This window comes from Electrona antarctica, assembly GCF_951216825.1.
Source record: "Electrona antarctica genome assembly, chromosome: 18".
Classification (NCBI taxonomy): Eukaryota; Metazoa; Chordata; class Actinopteri; order Myctophiformes; family Myctophidae; genus Electrona; species Electrona antarctica.
The window spans coordinates 32,222,441-32,234,737 of record NC_136799.1 but is presented as its reverse complement, the minus strand read 5'-3'; positions in this window follow the sequence as shown (position 1 = coordinate 32,234,737).

Genomic DNA, 12,297 nt, shown 5'->3' with positions numbered 1-12,297 from the left:
TCCCAATCTTCCACCGTAGTCTGAAAACCCACCTCTTCAGACTCCACCATGGCCCGTAGCACTTGCCCTAGCCTAGCCCCTTAGATAGCACTTTATGTAGACTTTATGTGACTTTTCTAATCGATCTTTGCTTTTCAATGCATTGAAACAAAAATCACACCTGTGTGAAGTGAGGGGCGCTCTTATCATCGTACATCATACATCATACATCACCCCTTTCCGGCCACAGTTTGCGAAACCTTCGGCTTCGTCATCAGTGTTTGAATTGTCCATTCATTGTCAATGGCATTTTAATGTTTGTGAAGTTTGTGCACACACACCAAAAGCTGGGCATAGGAGGGGCTCGCGCCCCTCAACAATCCTGGTCTCTATATGCCTCCCCCTGGTCAGCCAGAGCACCTTATGGAGGGGAATGGAACTGGTTGGATTGAGGTGTTCTTTCCACACGCTACGTCCTACTGGGGAAACTCCCCTCTGTCAGATGATAAGAAGCGGCCTGCACACTCCTCATGCATTGAGGAAGCATGAGCTCAGTTCAGGGCTCTCCCCAGGTTGGCAGAGGGAGAGTATCGTCCAGGCTTAGGCAGTTGGCACCAGGTGAAAAATGGGTTACAAGAATCAAAAAGCATTAAAAAAACATTTAAACACAACAATAATTGACACAGTATAACATCAAGTATTCTCTGAGTCAGAGTCAAGAACACGTAATGCTCGGCCCAGAACACGCTCACTCCGGGTATAATCTGGCGACCTCGGAATGGTCGCCACCAGGTAGGCTATTCCTAAACAGAAAAACTATGCCTAAAATTAACCTTATTCCTGTACGTAATGTCAGTAAAACTATGCCTAAATCTAGTCTTATTCCTAAACTTAACCTCAGAAAAACTATGCCCAACCCTAAACTTATTTCAAACCTCAGTAAAACAAGAATACAAGAACCGCTGGAGGCAAGAGGTCCGCGGTAGAAATGGGGGCGAGTGTGTTTTGGGGCGAATGTTCCTGTTACCGAGTCAAAGCTAAACATGCCAGACCTCCAGTATGACCCTTTAATGTCTGTTAGATTAGAACATCTCCTTCCAGGGCGTGCCGGTATAGATAACCGGAGTGTTGACCACATAATTAAATGAACGGCAGGCTGTAGACATACATTCACACCGATGTCCATGATGACATTAATTGGATATGACCTTACGGTATGTGGCCTAACAGACAGCAGTACACTATGTCCTCCACTCCACTCATGTCACAATGTCACAACTGACATAATCAACTGACGAACACCCTGTCGGTATACTGAAAAAGAATCCTTTATGTGTGTGTGCAGTGGCGTATCGACGGTGCAACCAGTGCGCTGCACCCATAGAGTATATAAAGGAGGCTGCACCGGGGCCCAGACGCCGTGGGGTCCCATGAAGGAAGAAGACAAAAGGTGTAGGTGAAAACTTGACTCGTCGCATAAAGACACCGTCAGTGATGTCACTGGCTGACTGGTTTATAAACAGCTTCAATTCCGCACTACTTCCGTGTTGCATAACAGTAACATCACTGTCGAGTCCTTGGAATCTTTACCGTAGCCTTAGTTGTGACGTGTGTTCATGATCAGCAGCTGTAGACTATTATGTCATGTTCGCACTAATGAAACACTAGACGGGATTATTATTATTATTATTTTTTTTATAAATATCTTTTTATTGGGTTTTTTACATTTTTTTCCCCCTCTCATGTGGGGTCCTTGTTCATATACATGTACATATACATTTGTGATACATAGATATAGACACCCCTCATTTCCCTCCCATCCACCCCGTTGTACCCACCCACTCTTCCCCAATGCAGAGACAATGCTAGAGAAAAGAGAGGGGGAAGAAAAACTACAGAAAAAAAACAAAAAGGTAGATAAATTAGAAGAGAGAGAAGAAAGGAGGAAAAGAGGGGAGGGGGGACCACCTGTGTGTGCGCACATTCACCGGTTTACACGACGCACGTACAGGCCTATGCATTCACCATTTTCTATTAGTTCAAATATCGCTCATCTCTGGGATTACCGTCAGGGTTCTTACATGGTCCACGAAGGGCGTCCATGTTTGCTGGAAAGTTGTCATGGAACCATTAAGTGAGAATCTAATCTTTTCCAGTTTAAGATATAGTACGTCCTTTATCCATCCGTTATGTGTAGGTGGAGAAACATGTTTCCATTTGAGGAGTATAAGGCGTCGGGCTAAAAGAGAAGTAAAGGAGATTATTCTCTTAAGGTATAAAGGAATATTGGTCCCTGGGGGGATACCAAACAAGGCTGGGATTATTATTTCATGTCAACATTCGAAGATGTAACCCAGCTAAAATAATCCATCACTCTGCAAGTTTAAGGACAACTTTAGTTTTTTTCAACCAAGGATCATGTTTTAGGTTGTTATTAGAGAAACTAAAAGATGAATGTAATTTTTTATAGGGGGGCGGGGGCATTCGAGCATGGGGCTAAATATGTATTTTTTTTACAAAATGTTATAGCGATTTATTTTGTATTATCTACAACACAGTATGGCAGCCCCCTATAGTACCCCCCTTGTGCAGATTTGATTCTCTTTGTACACACACACACACACACACACACACACACACACACACACACACACACACACACACACACACACACACACACACACACACACACAATACATACACTGTACATGTACGCACACATAATACATACACTTTCTGCAAAGGATGGAATGGATTCCACTGCTTCTCGAGTTGAACTGAATAAATAAGCCTCAGATCTTCCCCAAGTACTCTCTCTTATCAAATCTTGCAAAGCAGGAAGGAGTACCTGCCAAGGTCTAGTTGGTAACAGTCAGGCAGACAACTACACTTGAGCAGGAAGCAATCATGTGAGGTCAGATGTCTTCCTGTCATACCATTTGCGGCTGAGAGCGACCATTCTACGGCACTGTTTCCCAAACACAGGTCACGGACCAATTCAAAAAATATGCCCTTTTTTCAGTTTCCTACATAAAAAAAAATATATCTAAATATATGTATTTCAAAAGATTATTATTTATTATTATTATTATTGTATTTATTCTTTTAACAATCACAACTTGTCAATTAAAAACAATTCCAACATTTTCAAAAGCATTTAATTAAAAAAAATGCAGATCTGCTACTCTTGCTATTTTTTATTAAAAAGTAAAATCTTTGTCTTTTGGACATTCAGTATGAGGTTTACTTGTAGACATAATGCTACTGTATGCTAAAGTATGTTTAGCATACGATATCATCCGCTCCTGACCGGATCATATACCCGAAATGAAATGGTGCCCAGGCTAGTATCTGCCAGTCTGCCTGTGTCTGTCTGAAGAGTGCAAACTGACTGTGAAGTGGAGTGGTTAAGTAATCAATTTACTATTGTAATCAATAGTAGGAATCTGCTTGTTATCTTTACTTTGTAGCACATACTTGTTTTCTTAGAATTCTGACAGTAATTTATCGAAGACTGTTGATGGTTAATACATGTTTATGGACTTTCTGCACTTGCCCCGATCTTACACATGACATAAATAAATCACTCTGGAAAAGAGTGTCTGCTAAATGCTTAAATTGCAATTGTAATTGACAAGTGGAGAGCTTCAGAGCTTCATCAATGAAACTATGAAAGACATTTTTGAATAGTTAAAATGGCCAGTCTACAAGCTCACAACGTGTCAATGTAGATTGGCTAGTTGAACTATTCAAAAATGTTTTTCAAAATAGTAAAAAAGGGCAAAGAAGTTTAGGGATAAGGGCTTTAGCGGTTACGAAAATGGAGCCCTAAGTTTCCTCAAAGTCTTTTTTTTAGAGCATTTCAGCGACTGATAAAGCTCTCCTTTTAAATCCTTGTGGTAATAAATCTACATTAGTGAAGGACTCCACATTTTCTAAGGCAGCTAAGAGTCCAGCCCTCTGTCACGGGTGCCACACAGTCTCTTTCACATGCTTTTACCAATACTGTAAGTACAGCAAAAACAAAACAAGGCGTCCTAGAGGTGTGCATAGTTGAGCTGTGAGGCTCGTTCGTTGGCTCAGTCCAATGTTGCTTTGGTGTTTTCAGCACCTTCGGATGAACACATTTGCAGACAGAATAGGTTAATACATACATATGTACGTACTGTACATACACACTATATCAACATACCGTAATTTACATACAGTAGGCTATACAGACATTACAGTGGTGGCTAAATTAAATTCAATCTTTTATCATAGCAGCTGTATATCAAATGAGCATTTTCGTATCTTTTGACTTACTTTTAGCAGAATAAAATATATTCAGCTGAAAGTAAGCCAGAATGCACGAACATATTATTTGAGTTTGCCAATGGCTATCAAACCTCGCAGCAAGACATCACATTAGTTAACATAACTCACATCTGTTATCTGTGGATCTTTCTAACACCACAGAATTCGTGGTTTCTTCTGGCCGTGAAAGCAATAACTCAAATCTGTTAACTCTTTTTACCACCACAGAATGTGTGGTGTCTTCTGGCCATCTAAACAGATCCAATCTCCAATGCAAAATGTCCCACCCGGTGCTATGCCGAATGCTTCATCCTGCACTGAGCAGTGCGGCAAGAAGACACCAGGCCACAACTTCCCAAGCTGGATTCCATAAAACACCACACTTACAGTACATATACTGTCTATGAAAATCAATTCTGTTGCTATTACATTTATTTCATAAAAAAGTTCCAAAGTTGTCTTGAGCTGGCCTTCATGATTGCAACAAAACAGGCTGCCACAGCCGCAGGCAAGGCTGATCAAAGCCACACCCCGAACTTTCTGATCCCACATCTGTGGTTGTGTACAATAAGAGAATTCCACTTCATCCAGTGCTGTATTAACTGTACTGACCTCGGATATTGCAGCGAAGCAGGGTGCCACTGCTTAAGCCAAAAGGGCAGTTTATCTCCTTTTACATCTCTTGCCATTATGTAGACATTTCAACCTCTGCTCTCACGCAACTAAATTATGTGAGATTTCTTCACAAGCTGATTAATGTAATCACCAAACCAGACCAAACGTGTTACCTTTTCTCATCCGTAATCATCATCACATCTGCATGATCACAAAACTGACTCATGGGTCAAACCCAGCAAGCTGGCTTGACTAATAGTCTGAGCTACTGTAGCACAGCACAGCAGTCTGGGAACATATCACATAAACTTTCAGCTACACAATAACAACGACAACATCACTTCACATCACAACAAATGTAGACCACAATGAAAAGATCCTGGATCAACCCCTCTTCAGTGGAGGAGCTTGCTTCATGCCACAAACGCTGGCGCTCTCACTCCTTACAGGGAGAGGAGTATGGAAAATCAGCACACACAACAAAGCATGCACAGAGCCTAGGCATGCTCGTAAAACCACTCCTGCCCCCCACAGTACCACCTTTACAAGCCTGGTCTGCACTGCAGTCACCAAAAGACTCACACATAAAAGTACGATACATAGCCAGCACTAACCAAAGTGTTAAAATATCACACCATCTTACAGCTATAGGCTACAAAAACACGCATTTGCACTGCATGTTGGGAGCAACACAGCTTAATGTAGGGGTCACCGATTGCTGTGCTACATCCCCCTCATGTTCTCACCACCCCGTTCGGCTACACCACACACACTAACCTACACAATTCTCCACATGCAACACAGGGCCCTTATTGGCTAGCCCCCTCACATGGCGATCCCCACGCAGCAAAACACAGGCCAGCCAGCCACACACACACACCCACACACACACAACGGCCACGTTCGGAAATATCGCACTGAGCGCACTGTGCAAATGCAATGCAAACTAATAGGCGAGTGTGCTTCGGTGCGGTATTTCCGAACGCGCCCATCTCATCGCCACAACGCGCGCAGTCGGATGCCAAGCTCTTCCGCGCATTATTCCTTTCCCAGTCTCACCACACCACGGACTCATTGTAACCTCGCATCAGTGACACTGCACACACGTAATCACACTGTGGAGGATTTGTGACTGAGTGACTGTGTGTGTGTGTGTGTGTGTGTGTGTGTAGTTTGATTTCAGCATGTTTTACACTGCACAGTTGCGCAGTGCACACCATGGGACAAATCGGCTTTTCACCCCCTGCCACTGTGCCCACAAACGCATGTACAAGAGGAAAACAATCTAAACATTATATACTAATGTCAGCATCGGGCAGATTAACACACACAAGCGTTCTTAGTTGAGTTCTCTTATTGAAGTGCCTCTGAATTGTAACTGTGCGTTTATGTCAGTCAGCGATGCGATCCGTTGTTATTCAGCCACCAGCAGCACCATACGCACGGACTGGAGAGAGGCGACGTGTTTCTCTCCCTTCGGCTCATGTAGCCCTCATTGTAACTACAAATATTGTTCCCGAAGAAACAATGTGGGGTCACTGCAATCCAAAAGATTGTAGGCCTACTATAATGCAGTCAAGGTCCCCACAAAAATATACTACAGTATGTTCTGCTCCATTCTCAACATCTTTTGGTTTCCAAAAACAGTAACTTATTGTAAGTAAACAAAAACAGTAAAAAGCAGTTTCATGTGTGCTTATTTTAATTTAATTTCATTTGCTTTGATGTGAAAATAAAATACAACAAATAATAATAATACCCATCCGTTACTACATGTGAAGGGCACAAGACTGGGTTTAAAAACACAGCTGAAACATGAAGTGGAGTCTGTCAAATCTCGCAATTTCCTTCTTCCCATTGCGCTGCAACGGAACTAGGATGAGCCGCCCGAAGGGCGGCGAAATTCTAGTAGGCTACAGATGTAAAGTTGTTATCTTTGGTAGCCTAGGGCACGTGCACAAGTTTGTTGTGAGGGACTTACAAATGGTCGACCTTGTGGGGGAAGGAATTAACAAGGTACTGTTCAGTACAGCTAATATAGGAAGCCGCTCCATTTGGAGGAGGCACCATTTCCTTTATCCATGTCTGTCTATGGCTGTTTAAGACAAGTATGTCAACTATATTGGATCTAACAATGTTTTGCCATCTAGGCACTTTGTAACTGTCTGTTTTCCTATTGTCTGACTGCACTAGCAGTGTTTTGTACAAGGCATTCTTTTACTTCTGTTTATGTGAACATAGATAAATATTTCTGTGTGCGTGCGTGCGTACGTGCGTGAACGCGTGAACGCGCGTGTCATCAATCTTTTATGCAATTGAGGATGATGATAGCTGGTGTGGGCTTTGAAGTGAATCTGTGGAATAGATGCTGCTGCTGCTACTACTACACTTGCTAGACAAAATAATGTACTATAAAAGCTGAATGGTATTATTTATAAAATGTGTAATGTGACATTTATGAACATGCCTTATTTACTGAACTGAAGCATTGATAACAGCAGTGAACTGTACCATAATTCATACTGTATTTAGAGTAGCATTCCATTTGCTCTGACACATGAACAGAAATCTGACATGTGATAAATCATGTCAAACTGTTTGACAGGGAGGTGTCAACTGTCAGTCACCTTTACCTTGGAAAAATAAAGTTTGCGTAAATTGTGTGAGATTCTTTGAGCAACGTAACCGCAATGCAAACTTCCTCTGCTTTGATGGGAGGTTTAGCAGTGGTATAGCCAAGGAAGAACACAATGGGACTCATGAATCATCAGCTGATGATTCATGATGATGATGTGTGTGTGTGTGTGTGTGTGTGTGTGTGTGTGTGTGTGTGTGTGTGTGTGTGTGTGTGTGTGTGTGTGTGTGTGTGTGTGTGTGTGTGAACCTGTGCAAGTGCGGACATTTTCACCATTGAGCTAATGGAACCCGCCTGCTTGCTCAGGGAATACATTGAATCGTGACCATCAGGTCAAAATGTGTGTCAGATTTTTGTTCACATTTCTGACACAATCTAATGTCTCGATAGAAGAGCATGGAGACAAGATATTGGACAAAATAAAAATATTAATTTAAAAAAGTAACATACTGCCTCTACTAATGAGATAGCAGGTTTCGGAATCTCGAGTAACGACTCACCAAATACACTTCTCCCCAGACCTTCTGGAGTGCTCATACGCTTTCCTCTGTCTCCAGTCATGTCTGTCCTCAGTATTGTTCACTTCCCATTGATGTCGACGCTCTGTTGTTTTTGTCTCACTACTTGTATTTTATTTCCTTATTTTATGGTGAATACTTGTAAATGTATGTGAAGTTGTTTGTGTGTATGAGTGTATAATATATATATATATATTCTGTGAAAGTATGAAACAGCTGAGGTTGTGAAAAAAAAGAAAAAAGCAGTTGTAAGAAAAATGTATGCTTTTAATTCTGTGAAGTTGCCTAAACTGAAAGTTAAAAAAAAAAAGTAACATACTGTACTGTAGTGCCGCTTTAATCCATGCAAAAAGCCACCTGCATGGAGATGGCAAAATCCTTTATCACCAAGACCACCATCTTGGTGGTCTAATTATCTTGACAAATCCAATTGTCAAGATAATTACTATACCATAACATTCTCTCTGTTATGATGGAAATAACGTTTGTATTTGTAATATGGAATTGTCTAACACTATACTTTTAAAACTGGTCAATATCTCTAGTCTAACAGACAGAAACCATCATCGAAAAATATTTTGTAAACAAAGAGGAAGTGCTAACCAAACCTATCGAAGATAATGTACCTGTAGGTTTACATTCACATAAGCTTCTAATTTAAGAATACATTTCTCTTAATGTAATTTCTGACATTTTGAAATGAAATCTCATTGAACTCAAGTACGGTATGAATGAATAAACACTTCCAGTTCCTTCTGGCCAAAGCAAGTTATGGTTTCTGACAAGAAATGCATTCCTTTGAAGAATAGACTGTAATAAAAATGAAAACTGACAAGCTGTACGTGCTAAAATGGGAGTTGGATAGCTAAAGCATGATGTGACTCACTCAGCTGTTATGTTTTTTTTACTTGGCATTTTGTAAGTCGTTCTGGATTGTAAATTGTAACTTTCAGTACAAACATTGAGTTTATGTCTATAAATAAATATATGATAGATAAGCTGATAAGCTAACAGATGTTAGATGCATTGATGTACTGTACCTGTATGAACGCTAACGCACGCGCCATCGTCTCTACTAAGCTGTTGTTAGCTCTTCTAGTACCATCAGTGTTGATGTTGTCATAATTCAACACCGTGTGGCCCAATCTGGGCGTAGGTTAGCGCCTACAGAACCTACAGTAGCAGCTACAGTACATCTCCCTCTCAGTATTAGTCAGCGGTGGCTTAGTGACATGACATTACTGTTACAGAGTGTACGGAAAAAAGCACCACATGTTGCACAAATGCTACAAATGTCTGTTTGTTAAGTACAAAAAGGTCTTGTGAATCATGTTACAATGACCATCAAACAGGGGTTTGACTGTAATCGGCATCAACAATCTTGTGGCCAGGACTGTCACAGACTGTAGGCCACTCAACCTGGCAAAGACATGCACTCCAGTGCCCATTTCTAGTACGGTAACTGTGATGATGGGTGCAGACTACAGACCCATGTAAAAAAAATACTGATTTCTTATGACCTGATTTATTAAGATAATGGCTTATTGCAATTGCCTGGTTTATGGAAATTACCTTTATGAAGTGGACATATAGACCAAATTTTGCATGACACTTCTTTAGGACCTATTGGTGGATTTTAAAAACTCTCCATATAGAGCACACTAATCCTCTTTAACAATATCAAAATATTGATTTCCTTGAGTCTTAAGAACAATGGTCTCTTTAGTCCACTTGAATCAGCTGCATGTACATTGATACTGTACATCTACAATTTTGTCAAAAACACCTGTCAACTGGTATACCTTCCATAAGTTCTACACAGTATATAGACAGAAGTATACAAAAGGGTAAAATATGTCAAGAATTTTCTAAATGTCAAGAATTTTCTCCTTCCTATAATTCTAGTTCAGTCAGACAACTCACGAACAGATTTAACCAATATTTATTATAGAATGAGAATACGAGTGTGCATATGATATCCCCATGGGGAACATAAATAAAAGAGGTGGTGCTGGGGGCAAACATCACATAACAACCATACAGGAACCATGAAGCTGACTGCCACATCAGTGAATGACGTGTGGGACTTGCACACACTTATACACCGACATTAGCCTGGCTCCAGCCCCTGAATCGCTAGCCACGCCCATTAAAAGAAACGAAATGAAAATTCAGGCTGAGTGTCAGGCTACACCGACATAGCAATGCAGCATATTAACCCCTTGAGTATATGTACCGTATGCGGCTATGCGCCCTTGCGCACGGCATGAAACCCCTCGAGTATATCTGACTGAACTAACTCTGCAAGCTACGTATCATTCATCTTCTGATTCTTATGGACTTTTTATTTTATTTTGTTTCACATATTTCATAGTTTTTTGTTTGTTTTTTTCATTTTTTTAGATTACCAATCATGTTTTCGCTCTAATTTAGTCATTATGCCATTATGCTAAATAATTCTTCCTACTACCGGCTCACCTGCCAGTCCCTCCTACACAACATTCCCCATTGACAGGCATTTTCCCAGCCCGTAGGAATACATGCAGTGACAAATATCTCCCTCCCTGCCCTGCTTCCAGCCCCCGAACACGGGCCAATTGTGTTTGTATATACCCCCGGCCAAGCCGGCCGGACGCAGCGCGGTGGATTCAATCACCTGAACTCTGTAGCTAAAATCCATCAGTAGGTCCTAAAGAAACTTTATTTTTATCTGCTCCATAACGTTGAGTCTGAAAAAGAGCATTTAGCCATATTACTATATGCTCCCATGACCTTAAAGCTGTGTCCACTATCTCTCGATCAGGATGAGCCTAAATCTAATCATGTACTGTAATTGAATTAGCAGAACCTCATTACTTTCAATTGCCTTTAGAATTAATGCTTTGTCTCAGCTCTCATTGTATGACATCTGCCCTTCCTTGAAAAGGGTGGTGGAACGAGAGCGGCCGCAGGGCCTGAATTTCGGCGTGGTCTTGCAGGTATGGCGCATAATTTAATTGATTCCCACAGATTTCGCACTTATTATGATGCAGGAGATTCCCGCACACAATTGCTGTGATGCTGCTTAAAATATAATCAGCCAACGTGAATGCAGAAGGAGTGGCGGGAAGCAGCACTGAGTAAGCATTTGCCGTTAATGTTGTCACTCCTCCCCTGCTTCTCTCTCTCCTCTCCCTCACACTCGGTCACTCACTCAGTCACTCAGTCACTCAGTCACTCACACACACACACACACACACGCACGCACGCACACACACGCAGCTGTGCTAAAAAAAGCCCTGTGTTTTCCTGAGTCCACTATACAAGTAACAGTAGGCAACTAATTACTTGTGTTTTTTACAAAGTTGTTAAGTGGAAAGACATAAAGTGGAGGAGACATGGTACAAGAATAGAGCATGGGAACAAGAGAAAAGCCTAAATGACTTTAACCAGGTTTCCATCAACCTGTTTTTTTTGCACATTTTGGATTTTCTTTTACGTTTGAAGGAGGACCTTTAGTTAAGTTCACAAGTAGCATCCCCCCCCCCCCCCCCAAAGTGTATAAATGCCCAAATGTAGTTCAGGCCCTGGGAAGAGGAGGGGGCTTTGTTAATCCCATAGGTAAAATTCAGTTTGAACTTCACTCAGCTGATGGTCATGGGCTTGGCTGTCAAGGGTTAATTGTCTTGCTCAGGGGCACTTGGGAGGCGACCCAGTGACCTTCTGATTATTAGACACAGACTCTCACTACAGCTGCACAAAAGGAGGAGGTGGAGAGGGAGAGAGAAGATGGGTCTTTATTTTGGATAGCCAAACCTGCTGAACCATAAGGTTACCTAACTGAACAGAATCTCTGTGTCTGTGTCCCGACCCACTTCAAACTATGTGTAAAGTAGACTTGATATAGGCTACGTTAGATAGTGGTCAATGTTGCTGAACAAGTGAAAGTTGCTCTGTTAAATTTGTACTTTAGTTAAAGTACTGAGTACTTGGTTTTCAAAATAGTACGTATAAGAATTAGTATTCAAAAGTACATGCTTTGAAAAATACTTCAATATTCAAAAGTAAAAATTTCAAAGCATCGTTAATTTGACATTTAGACCTTAAATAAAACCAGACCAATAAAACATGCACTTTGCACTCTTAAAGATAAAGATCTTCTTAAATTGGCCTTTTTTTTAACATATTTTTCTACACCTGACAGCAATGTTGAAGGGAGCCAACATGCACAGCAGTAGCACCCTGGCTCTGTTTGACCAGAATGTACAACCTGAA